Consider the following 16,324-nt stretch of genomic DNA (forward strand, 5'->3'; position numbering starts at 1 on the left):
TGAAATACCACAGTGTGCCATCACAGCAGCAAGATTTGTGACCTGTTGCCACAAGAAAAGGTCAACCAGTGAAGAACAAACACCCTTGTAAATATAACCCATATTTATTTTCCCTTTTGTACTTTAACCATTTGTACATCGTTACAACACTGTATATGTACATAATTTGACATTTGTAATGTCTTTATTCTTTTGGAACTTCAGTGAGTGTAATGTTTACTGTTCATTTTTATTGTGTATTTCACTTTTGCATATTATCTACCTCACTTGCTTTGGCAATGTTAACATATGTTTCCCATGCCAATAAAGCCCCTTGAATGAGAGAGATACAGAGAGAGATACAGAGAGAGAGAGATACAGAAAGAGAGAGAGAGATACAGAGAAAGAGAGGGATACAGAGAGAGAGAGAGAGATACAGAGAGACTTAATAGTTAGTAGTTACTGTATTTCTGACTGCTATTTTTTCTTTTTGCAACATGAAATCACTATCAGTCAGCATGTGGAACATTCGGGGCCTAAACTCATCAACCTTTGGACCGAAGAGTTTAGCACTGGACTTCAACAAAAATCTTAAAGATGTTGACGTCAACATTCTGCAGTAGACATGGTGTAAGGCTGACATTATCACTCACTGTCCCACAGGCTACAGAGAGGTAATTATGCCATCACAGAAACACAGCTCTGTCAATAGAGGCAGAGACTCTGAAGGACTGATCATTTGGTACAAATCCGAACTACAAAATCTAATTCATCCCCTCAAAATTGGTAAATATCACACTTGGTTAAAACTGAAAAAATAACTTGTACTGACAGAAAAAGATGTGTTCCTTTGCGCAATAAATATCCCCCCCTCAGAATCCCCATATTACTCAGATGAGATCTTCCCCACCCTTGAGGAAGAGACGTGCCATTTCCAGGCCCAGGGAAATGTGCTCATCTGTGGGGACACAAATGCACACACAGGAACACTACCTGATCTAACGACCACGCGAGGGGACAGCTTTATTACAGGCCATACTGTTTCTAACTGCCTTAATCTCCCCCATAGAAACAACAGTGACAGCACCATCAACAAAAACGGAAGGGATCTGTTGCAGCTCTGTAGAAGCCTGGGTCTGTACTTTGTCAATGATAGGTTACGGAGGGACTCTTTGGGGAGATTCACCTATTGCTCACCTCTTGGCTACAGCACAGTAGACTATATGATTACAGACATTGACCATTTCTCTCTCAGCTCATTCACTGTCAAGCCACTAACACCTCTGTCTGATCACAGCCAAATTACATCGTTCCTCAAAAGAACAGACATGGAAACAACCACACATTCACAGCCCAGTAAGCTGTATAACATCAGAAATTCATACAGATGGGCCCAAAACAGCACAGAAGAATACCAAAAAGCAACCTGTAACCAAAATGAGATAACCTTCTGGATACCACATTCACTCACAGTAAATAAGGCATCAATCTAGCAGTAAAAAACATCAACTATATATTCAGGCAAACGTCAAAAGAAGCCCAACTGAAAATTATTATTATTATTTTTTTTAAATGACCACAGATGACAACTGGTTTGATGCAGATTGTAAAATTATAAGGACAAAACTTAGAACACTATCCAACCAAAAGGACAGAGACCCAAATAATGGTGAATTACTCTTTCATTACTGTGAGACTTTAAAACTCTATAAACGTACACTCAGAACCAAAAAAGCACAGTACAACAACGAGCAGCTCACACTAATTGAGGAGACCATAAACACAAACAACTCCCATCAAAATTGAAAAGAAATTATAAATCGAAACAAGAGGAATTAGCGATACAAAATGGTGACATATGGATAACTCATTTGAAAACACTCTACAACACCATTCAAATTGACACAAACGCAGAACAATGCCAAATTCATGAGAAGTTGAATGGATTAGAAAAGCTATAAAGGACAATCAAAATCCATTGGACTCACCAATTACTGACCAGGAGCTCTATAAGAAACTTCAGGCCCTCAAATTTAAAAAAGCATGTGGACCTAATGGCATCCTAAATAAGATGCTCAAACTCACTAGTGCAAAATTTCAATTGGCTATATTAAAACTCACTGACATCTGGAATCAAGGACTCGTAACCCCAATCTTTAAGAATGGAGACAAATTTGACCCAAACAATTACAGAGGCATTTGTGTGAACAGTAACCTGGGGAAGGTTTTCTGTAGTATTATAAATGTAAGAGTTCTAAACTTCCTTAATAATCACAATGTCTTGAGTAAAAGCCAAATTGGATGTATACCAAAACATCGCACGACTGATCATATTCACACCCTACACACCCTGATAGATAAACATGTTCACCAAAATAATACAAAAATATACGCTTGCTTTATCGACTTTCAAAAAGCATTTCATTATATTTGGCATACAGGACTGTTCTACAGTTCTACAAGTTATTGAAAGTGGTGTAGGGGGTAAAACATATGACATAATTAAATCAATGTATCCTGGCAATACGTGCAGCATTAAAATTGGCAAGAAAATAACAGAATTCTTTAACCGGGGGCGCGGCCTTCGCCAGGTTTGCAATCTGAGCCCTGCACTCTTTAATATTTACATCAACGAATTGGCCACTATTCTAGAAAAATCCTCAGTCCCTGGTGTTAGTCTCCACAATTCAGAGGTTAAATGCCTACTCTTCGCAGATGACCTATGCCTGCTATCACCCACAGCACATGGCATACAGCAGAACCTGGACCTGCTAGAGCAGTACTGCCAGACCTGGGCCCTGGCAGTAAACCACAAAAATAATAAAATAATGATTTTCCAGAGAAGATCCAGATCTCAGGGAATTAGACCAAAGTTCTGAATTGGTACAAAATATATAGAGTACTGCACACACTACAATTACTTAGGTTTAAAAATAAGCTCAACTGGACACTGTCACGACTTCCACCGAAGGTGGTTCCTCTCCCTGTTCGGGCGGCGCTCGGCGGTTGGCGTCGCCGGCCTACTAGCCATCACCGATCTTTTTTTCCTTTTCCGTTTGTTTTCTCTGTGGTTCTTTCACACCTGGTTTCATTTGCCTTAATTTCTGTGTGTATAATTACCCCTGTTGCCTGCCTAGGTTTGTGTGGGATTATTCATGTGATGTTACTTGTTAAGGTTATGCCTTATTTGTTTTCACATATTATACCAAGTGTGTATAAGTTTAGGAGCGTTGTTTTTTCCCTCCTTCCGTGAGTACTGGTTTCTCTGTTGTCAAGGGCGTTCATTTTGGTATTGTACCTGACCTGTACGTTTGTGGACTTGCCTATTAAATAACGCATCTTGGACATCTCTGCTCTCCTGCGCTTGACTCCTTCACCTACCTCTAAACACAAGCTTGTCACAGACACCTTAATGAGGCAGTGAATTAATTGAGAGTGAAAGCACGCAGGGCATTCTACGCCATTAAAAAACGAATTCAAATTGAAATACCTATTAAAATTTGGCTAAAACGAATTGAATGTGTCATTGAACCAATTGTACTTTATGGCAGCAAGGTGTGGGGTCCACTTGCAAAACAAGATTTCACCAAATGGGACAAACACCCCACTGAAACCCTGCATGCAGAGTTCTGTAAAATTCTCCTACATGTCCAGAGGAAAACTACAAACAATGCATGCAGGGCAGAATTAGGCCAATATCCACTAATAATAAAAACAAAAAAAAGCAATTAAGTTTTGGAAACATCAAAAATACAGTGACCCTCCTCTCATATCATTACCAAGCCCTGCAATGCCAAGAGCTGAGCAAAAAAAAAGAGTCCCCTCATCCAGCTGGTCCTGGGGCTGAGTTCACAAACCTGTTCTACTAACACACTGAAGCCTCAGGACCAGAACATCAAATCAATCAGAATAAAACTAATTACAACACAATCAAAACTACATTGCTTATTGGGAAGCACAAACACAAAGCAATATGCAGTGCTATCTGGCCTTAAATCGACAGTACACCATGGCAAACTATTTGACCACAGTTACTGATCAAAACCTTTGAAAAACCTTGACAAAGTACATGCTCAGTGAGCACAGCCTTGCCATTGAGAAGGGTAGACACAGGACAACCTGGCTCCCTGTAGAGGAAAGGCTGTGCAACCACTGCACAACAGCAGAACCTGAGAACGAGCTGCATTTCCTGACAAAATGTAAAAAATATAAAACAATTAGAGTGTCATTTCCTCAAATTTGAAACCCTTTATCAAGGTTTCAAAGACCTCTCTGAAGAGAGTAGGCTACCCGTCCTGTTGGGGGAGGACGCAGAGAGCTGTGGGTTGGCATCGCACTACATTGCTGCCTGTCATAAGATGAGGGACACTGTCTGACAGACCAATCAACCTGCACATGTCCTCTACTGTATGCTTATTGTTATTGTTCAATGTATGGTTATTTTGACCCTTGGTTATTGTTGTTAATGTTGTCCCGTTGACAATTTGGATTTTCATATTGTAAATATCCAAAGTAAGCTTTGGCAATATGTACATTGTTACATCATGCCAATAAAGCAAATTGAATAGAGAGAGAGACAGAGAGACAGAGAGAGACAGAAAGAGAGAGAGAGAGACAGAGAGATACAAAGAGAGAGAGATACAGAGAGAGAGAGAGATACAGAGAGAGATATATATATATACAGAGAGAGAGAGATACAGAGAGAGAGAGACACAGCGAGAGAGAGATATACAGAGGTACAGCGAGAGCGAGAGAGCGACAGAATGAGAGAGCGACAGAGCGACAGAGAGAGAAATACAGTTGAAGTCGGAAGTTTACATACACTTAGGTTGGAGTCATTAAAACTCTTTTTTCAACCACTCCAAAAATGTATTGTTAACAAACTATACTTTTGGCAAGTCAGTTAGGACATCTACTTTGTGCATGACACAAGTCATTTTTCCAACAATTGTTTACAGACAGATTACTTCACTATCACAATTCCAGTGGGTCAGAAGTTTACATACATTAAGTTGACTGTGCCTTTAAACAGCTTGGAAAATTCCAGAAAATGATGTCATGGCTTTAGAACCTTGTGGATGTATTTCAAGGTCTACCTTCAAACTCAATGCCTCTTTGCTTGACAACATGGGAAAATCTAAAGAAAATCAGCCAAGACCTCAGAAAGAAATTGTAGACCTCAACAAGTCTGGTTCATCCTTGGGAGCAATTTCCAAATGCCTGAAGGTACCACGTTCATCTGTACAAACAATAGTACGCGAGTATAAACACCATGGGACCATGCAGCCGTCTTGCCGCTCAGGAAGGAGACGTGTTCTGTCTCATGGAGATTAATGTACTTTGGTGCGAAAAGTGCAAATCAATCCCAGAACAACAGCAAAGGACCTTGTGAAGATGCTGGAGGAAACAGGTACAAAGGTATCTATATCCACAGTAAAACAAGTCCTATATCGGCATAACCTGAAAGGCCGCTCAGCAAGGAAGAAGCAACTGCTCCAAAACCGCCATAAAAAAGACAGACTACAGTTTGCAACTGCACATGGGGACAAAGATCATACTTTTTGGAGAAATGCCCTCTGGTCTGATGAAACACAAATAGAACTATTTGGCCATAATGACCATCGTTTGGAGGAAAAAGGGGGAGGCTTGCAAGTGGAAGAACACCACCCCAACCGTGAAGCACAGGGGCGGCAGCATCATGTTGTGGGGGTGCTTTGCTGCAGGAGGGACTGGTGCACTTCACAAAATAGATGGCATCATGAGGATGAAAAATTATGTGGATATATTGATGCAACATCTCAAGCAAGGAGGCCTACAAACCTGACTCAGTTACACCAGCTCTGTCAGGAGGAATGGGACAAAATTCACCCAACTTATTGTGGGAAGCTTGTGGAAGGCTATCCGAAACGTTTGACCCAAGTTAAACAATTTAAAGGCAATGCTACCAAATGATAATTGAGTGTATATAAACTTCTGACCCACTGGGAATGTGATGAAAGAAATAAAATCTTAAATAAATAATTATATCTACTATTATTCTGACATTTCATATTCTTAAAATAAAAAGGTGATCTTATCTGACCTAAGACTAGGCATTTTTACTTGGATTAAATGTCAAGAATTGTGAAAAACTGAGTTTAAATGTATTTGGCTAAGGTGTATGTAAACTTCTGACTTCAACTGCATAGATAGAGAGAGAGAGAGAGAGAGAGAGAGAGAGAGAGAGAGACCGAGAGAGACCGAGAGAGAAAAAGAGAGAGAGACGTGGTTACCAGCCAGGTACCACTGGTACGGGCACACAAACACAGCAGATACAAAGATACATTTTTTTTCTTCGATGAACATCCTTCTCTCTATGTCATACATTGCTTCTCTTAGCCATTACTCAAAGCAACAGAGAACAAAACAAATGATAAACTGTCATCAATCTTTTCCATAGAGGAAAAAAATCAATACAGGTTGATGGCGGATATATTACAGATTTGATGCAAAAGCAAACTGGAACATAACATAGCAACAAGAAGACGAAACAAGGACCAGAGAAGTAGAGAATAGATAATAGACAATGTAGCTTCCCTCTGAGTCATTACCCACTCAGTTCAACGTCTAGTTTTTATTTAGGGAGTGAATATTACTTATAATAAGGTTTACATGGGGAATATCAGACCTCTCTGAAATGAAAATGGTTTGTCCTCCCATCAGCAAAATACACTACATGACCAAAAGTATGTGGACACCTGCTCGTCAAACATTTAATTCCAAAATCATGGAATTGCAATTCTACATATTTACAGAACCTTTTTTAATTTGTAAGTCCCTCTGCTAAATGACGTAAATGTAATACCACACAAATTACCGAAATGACAGGCTAAGAATGGACAGAGAGACAGACCTATGTGTTCATCTGATCATATTTCTCCAATGCCAAATCAGTGTGTTTTATTTTGCAACAAAACTGTCCTTGTTTCCAAATAATTATATCTGAGACTTCTTTAGGAATCTGACCATGGTACGTTCAAAAGTGATGCCTACCTTTCCACCCCAGACATAGGCTTACCGACGCAGAAAAATGTAAGCTTAACTGTTGTCTACTCTTCTTCTGTGGCTTAACCCAATGAGAGAATGTCACAAGTGTTTCCCTAAAAGCTGTCTGGGTTTAAATATCTTCTATTATACAAAAAGTGACAAGCTTAATTAATTGATAGTGACAGAATTAGATTACTTCCCAAGCAAAGTCCATCTTTTGTCTCCTAGGTTGTAGCTCAGCCTCAGAATGGCAAAGAAACTAAACAATGATATCCCCATATGCATCGGAGTCACGTCTTTCCCGGTTATTTTACAGACATTTTACATTTAGCAGATGCTCATTTAGCAGACGCTCTTATCCAGAGCGACTTACAGTAGTGAATGCATACATTTCATTTCATTTCATGCATTTTTTTTTGTACTGGCCCCCCGTACAGCTTGTTTCTAGCATAAAGCACTAAAATCTTTAGCTAACAAGGGGTTGGACTGTGCTTTTTGCCATTTTCTTTAGTAAAAAATGTGCCCTAAGGCATACCCTCTCATAAACCCCATGTGACATGGTGATGGCCTTTCTTTGGACACTGTGTTAACAAACCTCCAAACGAGCTTCAATGCCATACAACACTCCTTCCGTTGCCTCCAACTGCTCTTAAACGCTAGTAAAACAAAATGCATTCTCTTTAACCGATTGCTGCCCGCACTCGCCCGCCCGCCTAGTATCACTACTTTGGACGGTTCTGACTTAGAATATGTGGACAACTATAAATACCTAGGTGTCTGGCTAGACTGTAAATTCTCCTTCCAGACTCACATTAAGCATCTCCAATCCAAAGTTTAATCTAGAATCGGCTTCCTATTTCGCAACAAAGCCTCCTTCACTCATGCTGCCAAACATACCCTCGTAAAACTGACTATCCTGCCGATCCTTGACTTCGGTGATGTCATTTACAAAGTAGCCTCCAACACTCTACTCAGCAAATTGCATGCAGTCTATCACAGTGCCATCTGTTTTGTCACCAAAGCCCCATATATTACCCACCACTGCGACCTGTATGCTCTCGTTGGCTGGTCCTCGCTACATATTCGTCGCCAAACCCACTGGCTCCAGGTCATCTATAAGTCTTTGCTAGGTGAAGCTGCGCCTTATCTCAGCTCACTGGTCACCATAGCAACACCCACCCGTAGCACGCGCTCCAGCAGGTATATTTCACTGGTCATCCCCAAAGCCAACACCTCCTTCGGCCACCTTTCCTTCCAGTTCTCTGCTGCCAATGACTGGAACGAATTGCAAAAATCACTGAAGTTGGAGACTTATATCTCCCTCACTAACTTCAAGCATCGGCTGTCAGAGCAGCTTACCGATTGCTGCAGCTGTACACAGCCCATCTGTAAATAGCCCATTCAACCAACTACCTACCTCATCCCCATATTTGTTTTTTTCTGCTTTTTTCTGCTCTTTTGCACACCAGTATTTATACCAGTATTAATACCTGCACATGCTCATCTGCACATCTATCACTCCAGTGTTAATTGCTAAATTGTAATTACTTCGCCATTATGGCCTATTTATTGCCTTACCTCCTTACTTCATTTGCACACACTGTATACAGATTTTATATTGTGTACGTTTGTTTATCCCATGTGTAACTCTGTGTTGTTGTTTTTGTCACACTGCTTTGCTTTATCTTGGCCAGGTCGCAGTTGTAAATGAGAACTTGTTCTCAACTGGCCTACCTGGTTAAATAAAGGTGAAAAAAAATACTAAATTCAAATCTTGGTTTTACAGCCCTTCACTGACACAGAGGTAGGCTATTTAAAGAGTGTATTGAGGAATTGACCAACAAACCTATAGCCTAATTTCATCTGTCAAACAGGTAGGTCAAACAGGTAGGTAGAAATAGTCTCCAACACAATAACCTGTGTATTGTTCAATGGTTTGTAGTTTGATTTGTTTTGTTTTGATCCAGTATACAGCAGTGCAGGATGTTTTCCAGTCAGAGCCCATGCAGTCTATGGGTAGAGGGAGCGAAGCGGCAGTTTAACATGTGACATGGTGCCTGATTCCTAACACTCAATTGCTTTCATTTTCTCCCCCAAACATTCATCTGGACTATTGTCACAGGCAGATCAATAGGAATAAATAAAGATAGAATGCTAAGCCATGTCATTTCATCCAGCCACCCATAATAATTCAAACAACTACACCCGCACTGTGCATACTGTGTGTAACCCACCTGCACTTGTTATTATCCACAGCAGGTAGTGAGCGGGAAAAATAGTTATTTAGAATGTAATTTCAGTCAGGTCAAGTAAGGCCGTCCATGTGTGTGTGTTTGTGTGTGTGTGTAACAGAGGAGGCTGGTGGGAGAAGCTATAGAACAGGCTCATTGTAATGGCTGGAATGGAATAAATGGAACTGAGTCAAACGTGGTTTCGATATGAAAGCTGTGTTTGATACCATTCCATCAGTTCTATTCCAGTCTTTACTATGAGCCCATCCTCCTATAGCTCCTCCCACCAGCCTCCTCTGTTGTGCACTGATGCGGGGACAATGCACCAAAGCCTCTCAGACTCAGTCACACACACACAACACAACAGACGCTGTTGCTATGGCGTAATAAGATTTCAGGGCTCTGCTAATCACTTATTTTTTTCTCATCATGTTGGAGTCTGATGGAAACACCCAGTTCTCACAAATCTGTGTTTAAGAACAGATCAAACGTGTCTGTAATCTCTGGTTTAGAATGTGTATCCTAGAAATACTGTTCAGCTTATTCTCACGACTGTAGGTAGAGAGAGATCCGCTAGTCAGATCAGTATTATGTGACTTTGTTACCATGGTGATAACAGTTGTTTTATTTACTGCACACAATAGAGTGGTGACGTGGAATAGGAACTCCGCTGACCCTTCATGCCCGGAAGTCATTTAGCCATTCATTGTAGTCATTGTGCTCTGTAGAGTTGCTATTTTCACGAGCTTTCTCATGTCAATTAACTCGTGACATTCCTTGATTAGTCATTATATTAATAGAGTCTGATTGAATAAAAAAATACGATTGTCAGTTTAAAAAAGGTTATGGGTACAAGACTGTGTACATATCTGGATGTGTTGGCAAAATCACTACATATCCCATCGAGCCAAGCGGGGAGATGCTGCCCTGTCACAGTTCCTAGACCAGTCAGAAACGTCCAGCTGTCCCTGTGCCAATGAACTTGGATCCGCGTTAAGTAGCAATGATCCTTCGCCACCGACATCTTACCATAGATATCTCAAAGACTATTCAACAAAACAGTAAAACAATAAATCATTTTCAAGTTTCTTTCCATCTAACTTCTTAGTTACATTAAATCAAGTTGTATTAATCACATGCGCCAAATACAACAGGAGAAATGCTTACTGACGAGCCCCTAACCAACAAAGCAGTAAAAAAAAATACGGATAAGAATAAGAAATAAAAGTAACAAGTAATTAAAGAGCAGCAGTAAAACAATAGCGAGACTATATACCGGTACAGAGTCAATGTGCGGGGGCACTGCTTAGTTGAGGTAATATGTACATGTAGGTAGCGTTATTAAAGTGACTATGCATAGCAGATAACAACAGAAAGTAGCAGCGGTGTAAAAGAGGGGGAGAGGGTGGGCAATGCAAATAGTCTGGGTAGCCATTTGATTAGATGTTCAGGAGTCTTATGGATTGGGGGTAGAAGCTGTTTAGAATTCTCTTGGACCTAGACTTGGCGCCCCGTTACCGTTTGCTGTGCGGTAGCAGAGAGAACAGTCTATGACTAGGGTGGCTGGAATCTTTGACAATTTTTAGGGCCTTCCTCTGACACCGCCTGGTATAGAGGTCCTGGATGGCAGGAAGCTTGGCCCCAGTGAAGTACTGGACAGGGCATGCACTACACTCTGTAGTGCCTTGGGGTCAGAGGCCGAGCAGTTGCCATACCAGGCAGTGATGCAACCAGTCAGGATTCTCTCGATGGTGCAGCTGTAGAACCTTTTGAGGATCTGAGGACCCATGCCAAATCTTTTCAGTCTCCTGAGGGGGAATAGGTTTTGTCGTGCCCTTTTCACGACTGTCTTGGTGTGCTTGAACCATGTTAGTTTGTTGGTGATGTGGACACGAAGGAACTTGAAGCTCTCAATCTGCTCCACTGCAGCACCGTCGATGAGAATGGGGGCATGCTCTGTCCTCTTTTTCCTGTAGTCCACAATCATCTCCTTTGTCTTGATCACGTTGAGGGAGAGGTTGTTGTTCTGGCACCACACAGCTAGGTCTCTGACCTCCTCCCTATAGGCTGTCTCGTCGGTGTCATCGGCAAAGTTAATGATGGTGTTGGAGTTGTGCCTGGGTGTGCAGTCATGAGTGAACAGGGAGTACAAGAGGGGACCCCTGAGGGGTTCGTTGGAGGGCATAGCGAGATTTCTTATAAGCTTCCGGGTTAGAGTCCCACTCCTTGAAAGCAGCAACTCTAGCCTTTAGCTCAGTGTGGATGTTGCCTGTAATCTATGGCTTCTGGTTGGGGTATGTACGTACGGTCATTGTGGGGATGACGTCATTGATGCACTTATTGATGAAGCCAATGACTGATGTGGTGTATTCCTCAATGCTATCGGAGGAATCCCGGACTATATTCCAGTCTGTGCTAGCAAAGCAGTCCTGAAGCTTAGCATCTGCTTCCTCTGAGCACTTTTTTATTGATCTAGACACTGGTGCTTCCTGCTTTAAGTTTTGCTTTTAAGCAGAAATCAGGAGGATAGATATATGATCAGATTTGCCAAATGGAGGGCGATGGAGAGTTTTGTATGTGTGTCTGTGTGTGGAGTAAATGTGGTCCAGAGTTTTTTCTCTCTGGTTGCACATTTAACATGCTGTTAGAAATTTGGTAAAAACAGATTTAAGTTTCGCTGCGTTAAAGCCCCTGGCTACTAGGAGCGACACCTCTGGGTGAGCGTTTCCTTGTTTGCTTTTGGTGGAATACAGCTCATTCAATGCCGTCTTAGTACCAGCCTCCGTCTGTGGTGGTATGTAAACAGCTATGAAAAATACAGATGAACTCTCTAGGTAGATAGTGTGGTCTACAGCTTATCATGAGATGCTCTACCCCAGCAATAGCTCAAGACTTCCTTAGATATCGTGCACCAGCGGTTATTTACAAAATACATTGTCCGCCGCCCCTTGTCTTACCAGGCACCGCTGTTCTATCCTGCCAGTACAGCGTATACCCAGCCAGCTGTATGTTGATAGTGTCATCGTTCAGCCATGACTCTGTGAAGAATAAGATACTACAGTTTTGAATGTCCCGTTGGTAGATTAATCTTCCGTGTAGATCATCGATTTTATTCTCCAAAAATTGCACGTCTGCTAGCAAAATGGAAGGAAGTGGGGGTTTATTTGATCGCCTATGAATTCTCAGAAGGCAGCCCGCCCTCTGGCCCCTTTTTCTCTGCCTCCTCTTCACGCAAATCTTGGGGATCTGGGCCTGTTCCCGAGAAAGTAGTACATCATTCGCAGTACATCATCATTCTGTCCAGAAGTTATTTTTGGTCATAAGACACAGTAGCGGCAACATTATGTTCAAAATAGGTTAAAAAAAATAAGCAAATAAACAAACAAAAAAACACAATCGGTTGGGGACAAATAAAATGTCAGCCTTCTTCTCCAGTGCCGTATTGTTACATGATTGTATAACTAGCAAAGGAGTTTTGAAGTTGAGGGTGCAGTATTTATGAAGTTGGCAATGAGGACAAAAACTAGCATTGTTCAGCTAGCCAGCTAGTTTCGCCAGGGAAAATGGTGGGAAACGAGCCCAGTTATCATGCACGTTAGGCTAATTCAGGAAGATTGGGTTTTTTATACCCTGATATCAGGATCTGGCAGCGAAAACCTTGATTGAACAATTCAGAGACTGAAACAAATAAATCAGATTACTTATATTTCAGGACAGCAAATCGATATACAATCCCTAAATCAGCTGTAACTATAAGGGCACAAGGCGAGACCCAGATGCAGACACGGGAGGCAGATGGTTTGAGTCTTGATATTTACTAAACAATCCAAAAGGGGTAGGCAAGAGAATGGTCGTGGATAGGCAAAAGGTCAAAACCAGTTCAGAGTCCAGGAGGTACAGAGTGGCAGGCAGGCTCGAGGTCAAGGCAGGCAGAATGGTCAGGGAGGCGGGTACGGAGTCCAGAAAACAGGCAAGGGTAAAAAAAAAAAAAACACAGGGATATATACACCAGGGATAATAAGCGACACCTGCAGGGGGTGGAGACAATCACAAGACAGGTGAAACAGATCAGGGTATGACGGTAACTGTAAATGTGACTCACAACATGGATTCGGTCTTATGTAGCAACATTTGAATTTCTGTTTGTTACATTGGATAAAAGTAGAGACTCAGAGCTCCAAAATGGTATATCATACACTGCATTTTTTAGGAACAATTGGAAAGTAATTATTCTTTGAAAGTTGATACACTTGTAAACTCACTTTTGAGAAAAGGGCCTTTGAATGTTTCAGTACATACTAGAGAGCTCTCCTTTGTCTACACCCATTCAGCATTGTTCACGCCCTCTTAAGTCAGCCCCACCCATCTCTTTCAGGATTCACGTGAGGTCATGTGCTAAAGACTAAAAGTGGTAGTAGCCTACAATAAGGAACAATTCCAGGTAAACAGAAAGTGTCCAGATCATTTTTTAAAATAAATATTAGATGACGCTTACCCAGACACACTTGTCTAAATTGATGGGTCATGTGAAAGAAATGCTATAACCCCAAGCCACATCCAGTGGTGGAAAAAGTACTAAATTGTCATACTTGAGTAAAAGTTTAAATGATTACAAATTCCCTATATTAAACCAGACAGCACAATTGTATTTATATTTTAAAAAACAGTATTGCCGGATAGCCAGGGGCACAATGTACTTAAGTATCAAAAGTAAAAGTAAAAATATAAACCATTTCAACTACTTTATATTAAGCAAACCAGACAGCACAATTTTTGTATTGATGGATAGCCAGAGGCACACTCCAACACTCAGACATAATTTACAAACGAAGCATTTGCGTTTAGTGAGTCTGCCAGATCAGAGGCAGTATGGATGACCAGGGATGTTTTCTTGATAAGTGTTTGAATTGGACAATTTTCCTGTCAAAATGTAACGAGTACTTTTGACAAGGAAAATGTATGGAGTAAAAAGTACATTATTTTCTTTACGACTGTATTGAAGTAAAAGTTACCAAAAATAGAAATAGTAAAGTAATGTACAGATACCACAAAAACGACATAAGTAGTACTTTAAAGTATTTTTGTACCACTGCCCAAATGCCTTCACACCAGTACATTAGCATACTTTATATACTGTTGCAGATGCACTTATCACATAGTAGGCCATGCAACAGATGCATGCGCCATATATTTAAGTGGTGGACACTTGATACGGTCACATGATATTGTTGTGGTATGTCTCAAAATCATGTTACGACCACACACATCAATATTCATTTTATATATCAATATTTTGCTAGGTGTTTTAGGAGAGAGTCATGTGAGTAGATGCACTGCAGATTGTGTGGATGACTGGTCCGTCCAAACCACACATGAACACGTGAATCTATATTCGGAGAGCCTGTTTCTGTCACGCCCTTGACTTTGGTGCTGGGCATGTGATGTCCATAGCCTCTTCATCACAAAACTCCCTGATCTTGTCAAAAAGATAGTTTGTCTGGCTGTGTCCAGTCCAGGTGGTGCTTTTACAGGCAGACCATCTATGAGAGAAGGACGTCAGCGTTACGCAGAAGCTGAAACCTGGTCCCGACAGTTCAAACGCTCCTTGGCGACAACACCAGACTGTATGACTGGTGGATTAGAGTCAGGCGTGTTCTACTGATTAATGCTGAAAGACAAAATCCAGATAAAAACATTTTAGCAATATACAATAGATCCTAAATGGCATTCTGAGTTAACATCACTACACACAGTTCATACAGGCACAGTGGCTTGCAAAAGTATTCACCCCCCTTGGCATTAACAAACAAGAAATAAGACAAAAAAAACTGAAAATTTGAGCGCGCATAACTACTCACCCACCCCCAAAAGTCAATACTTTGTAGAGCCACCTTTTGCAGCAATTACAGCTGCTAGTCTCTTGGGGTATGTCTCTACAAGCTTGGCACATTTATCCACTGGGATTTTCTCCCATTCTTCAAGGCAAAACTGCTCCAGCTCCTTCAAGTTGGATGGGTTCCGCTACTGTACAGCAATCTTTAAGTCATACCACAGATTCTCAATTGGATTGAGGTCTGGGCTTTGACTAGGCCATTCCAAGACATTTAAATGTTTCCCCTTAAACCACTTGAGTGTTGCCTTAGCAGTAGTATGCTTAGGGTCATTGTCCTGCTGGAAGGTGAACCTCTGTCCCAGTCTCACATCTCTGGAAGACTGAAACAGGTTTTCCTCAAGAATTTCCCTGTATTTAGCGCCATCCATCATTCCTTCAATTCTGACCAGTTTCCCAGTCCCTGCCAATGAAAAACATCCCCACAGCATGATGCTGCCACCACCATGCTTCACTGTGGGGATGGGGTTCTTGGGGTGATGAGAGGTGTTGGGTTTGCGCCAGACATATGATTTTCCTTGATTGCCAAAAACCTCAATTTTAGTCTCATCTGACCAGAGTACCTTCTTCCATATGTTTGGGGAGTCTCCCACATTCCTTTTGGCGAACACCAAACATGTTTGCTTATTTCTTTCTATAAGCAATGGCTTTTTTTCTGGCCACTCTTCTGTAAAGCCCAGCTATGTGGAGTGTACGGCTTAAGTGGTCCTATGGACAGATACTCCAATCTCCGCTGTGGAGCTTTGCAGCTCCTTCAGAGTTATCTTTGGTCTCTTTGTTGCCTCTCTGATCAATGCCCTCCTTGCCTGGTCCGTGAGTTTTGGTGGGCAGCCCTCTCTTGGCAGGTTTGTTGTGGAGCCATATTATTTCCATTTTTTAATTATGGATTTAATGGTGCTGCGTGGGATGTTCAAAGTTTCGGATATTTTTTTATAACCCAACCCTGATCTGCACTTCTCCACAACTTTGTCACTGACCTTTTTGGAGAGCTCCTTGGTCTTCATAGTGCCAATTGCTTGGTGATGCCCCTTGGTTAGTGGTATGGCAGACTCTGGGGCCTTTCAGAACAGGTGTATATATACTGAGATCATGTGACAGATCATGTGACACTTAGATTGCACACAAGTGGACTTTATTTAACTAATTATGTGACTTCTGAAGGTAATTGGTTGCACCAGATCTTATTTAGGGGCTTCAT

This window comes from Salmo salar, chromosome 15, assembly GCF_965601325.2.
Source record: "Salmo salar chromosome 15, fSalSal1, whole genome shotgun sequence".
In the NCBI taxonomy this organism is placed as follows: Eukaryota; Metazoa; Chordata; class Actinopteri; order Salmoniformes; family Salmonidae; genus Salmo; species Salmo salar.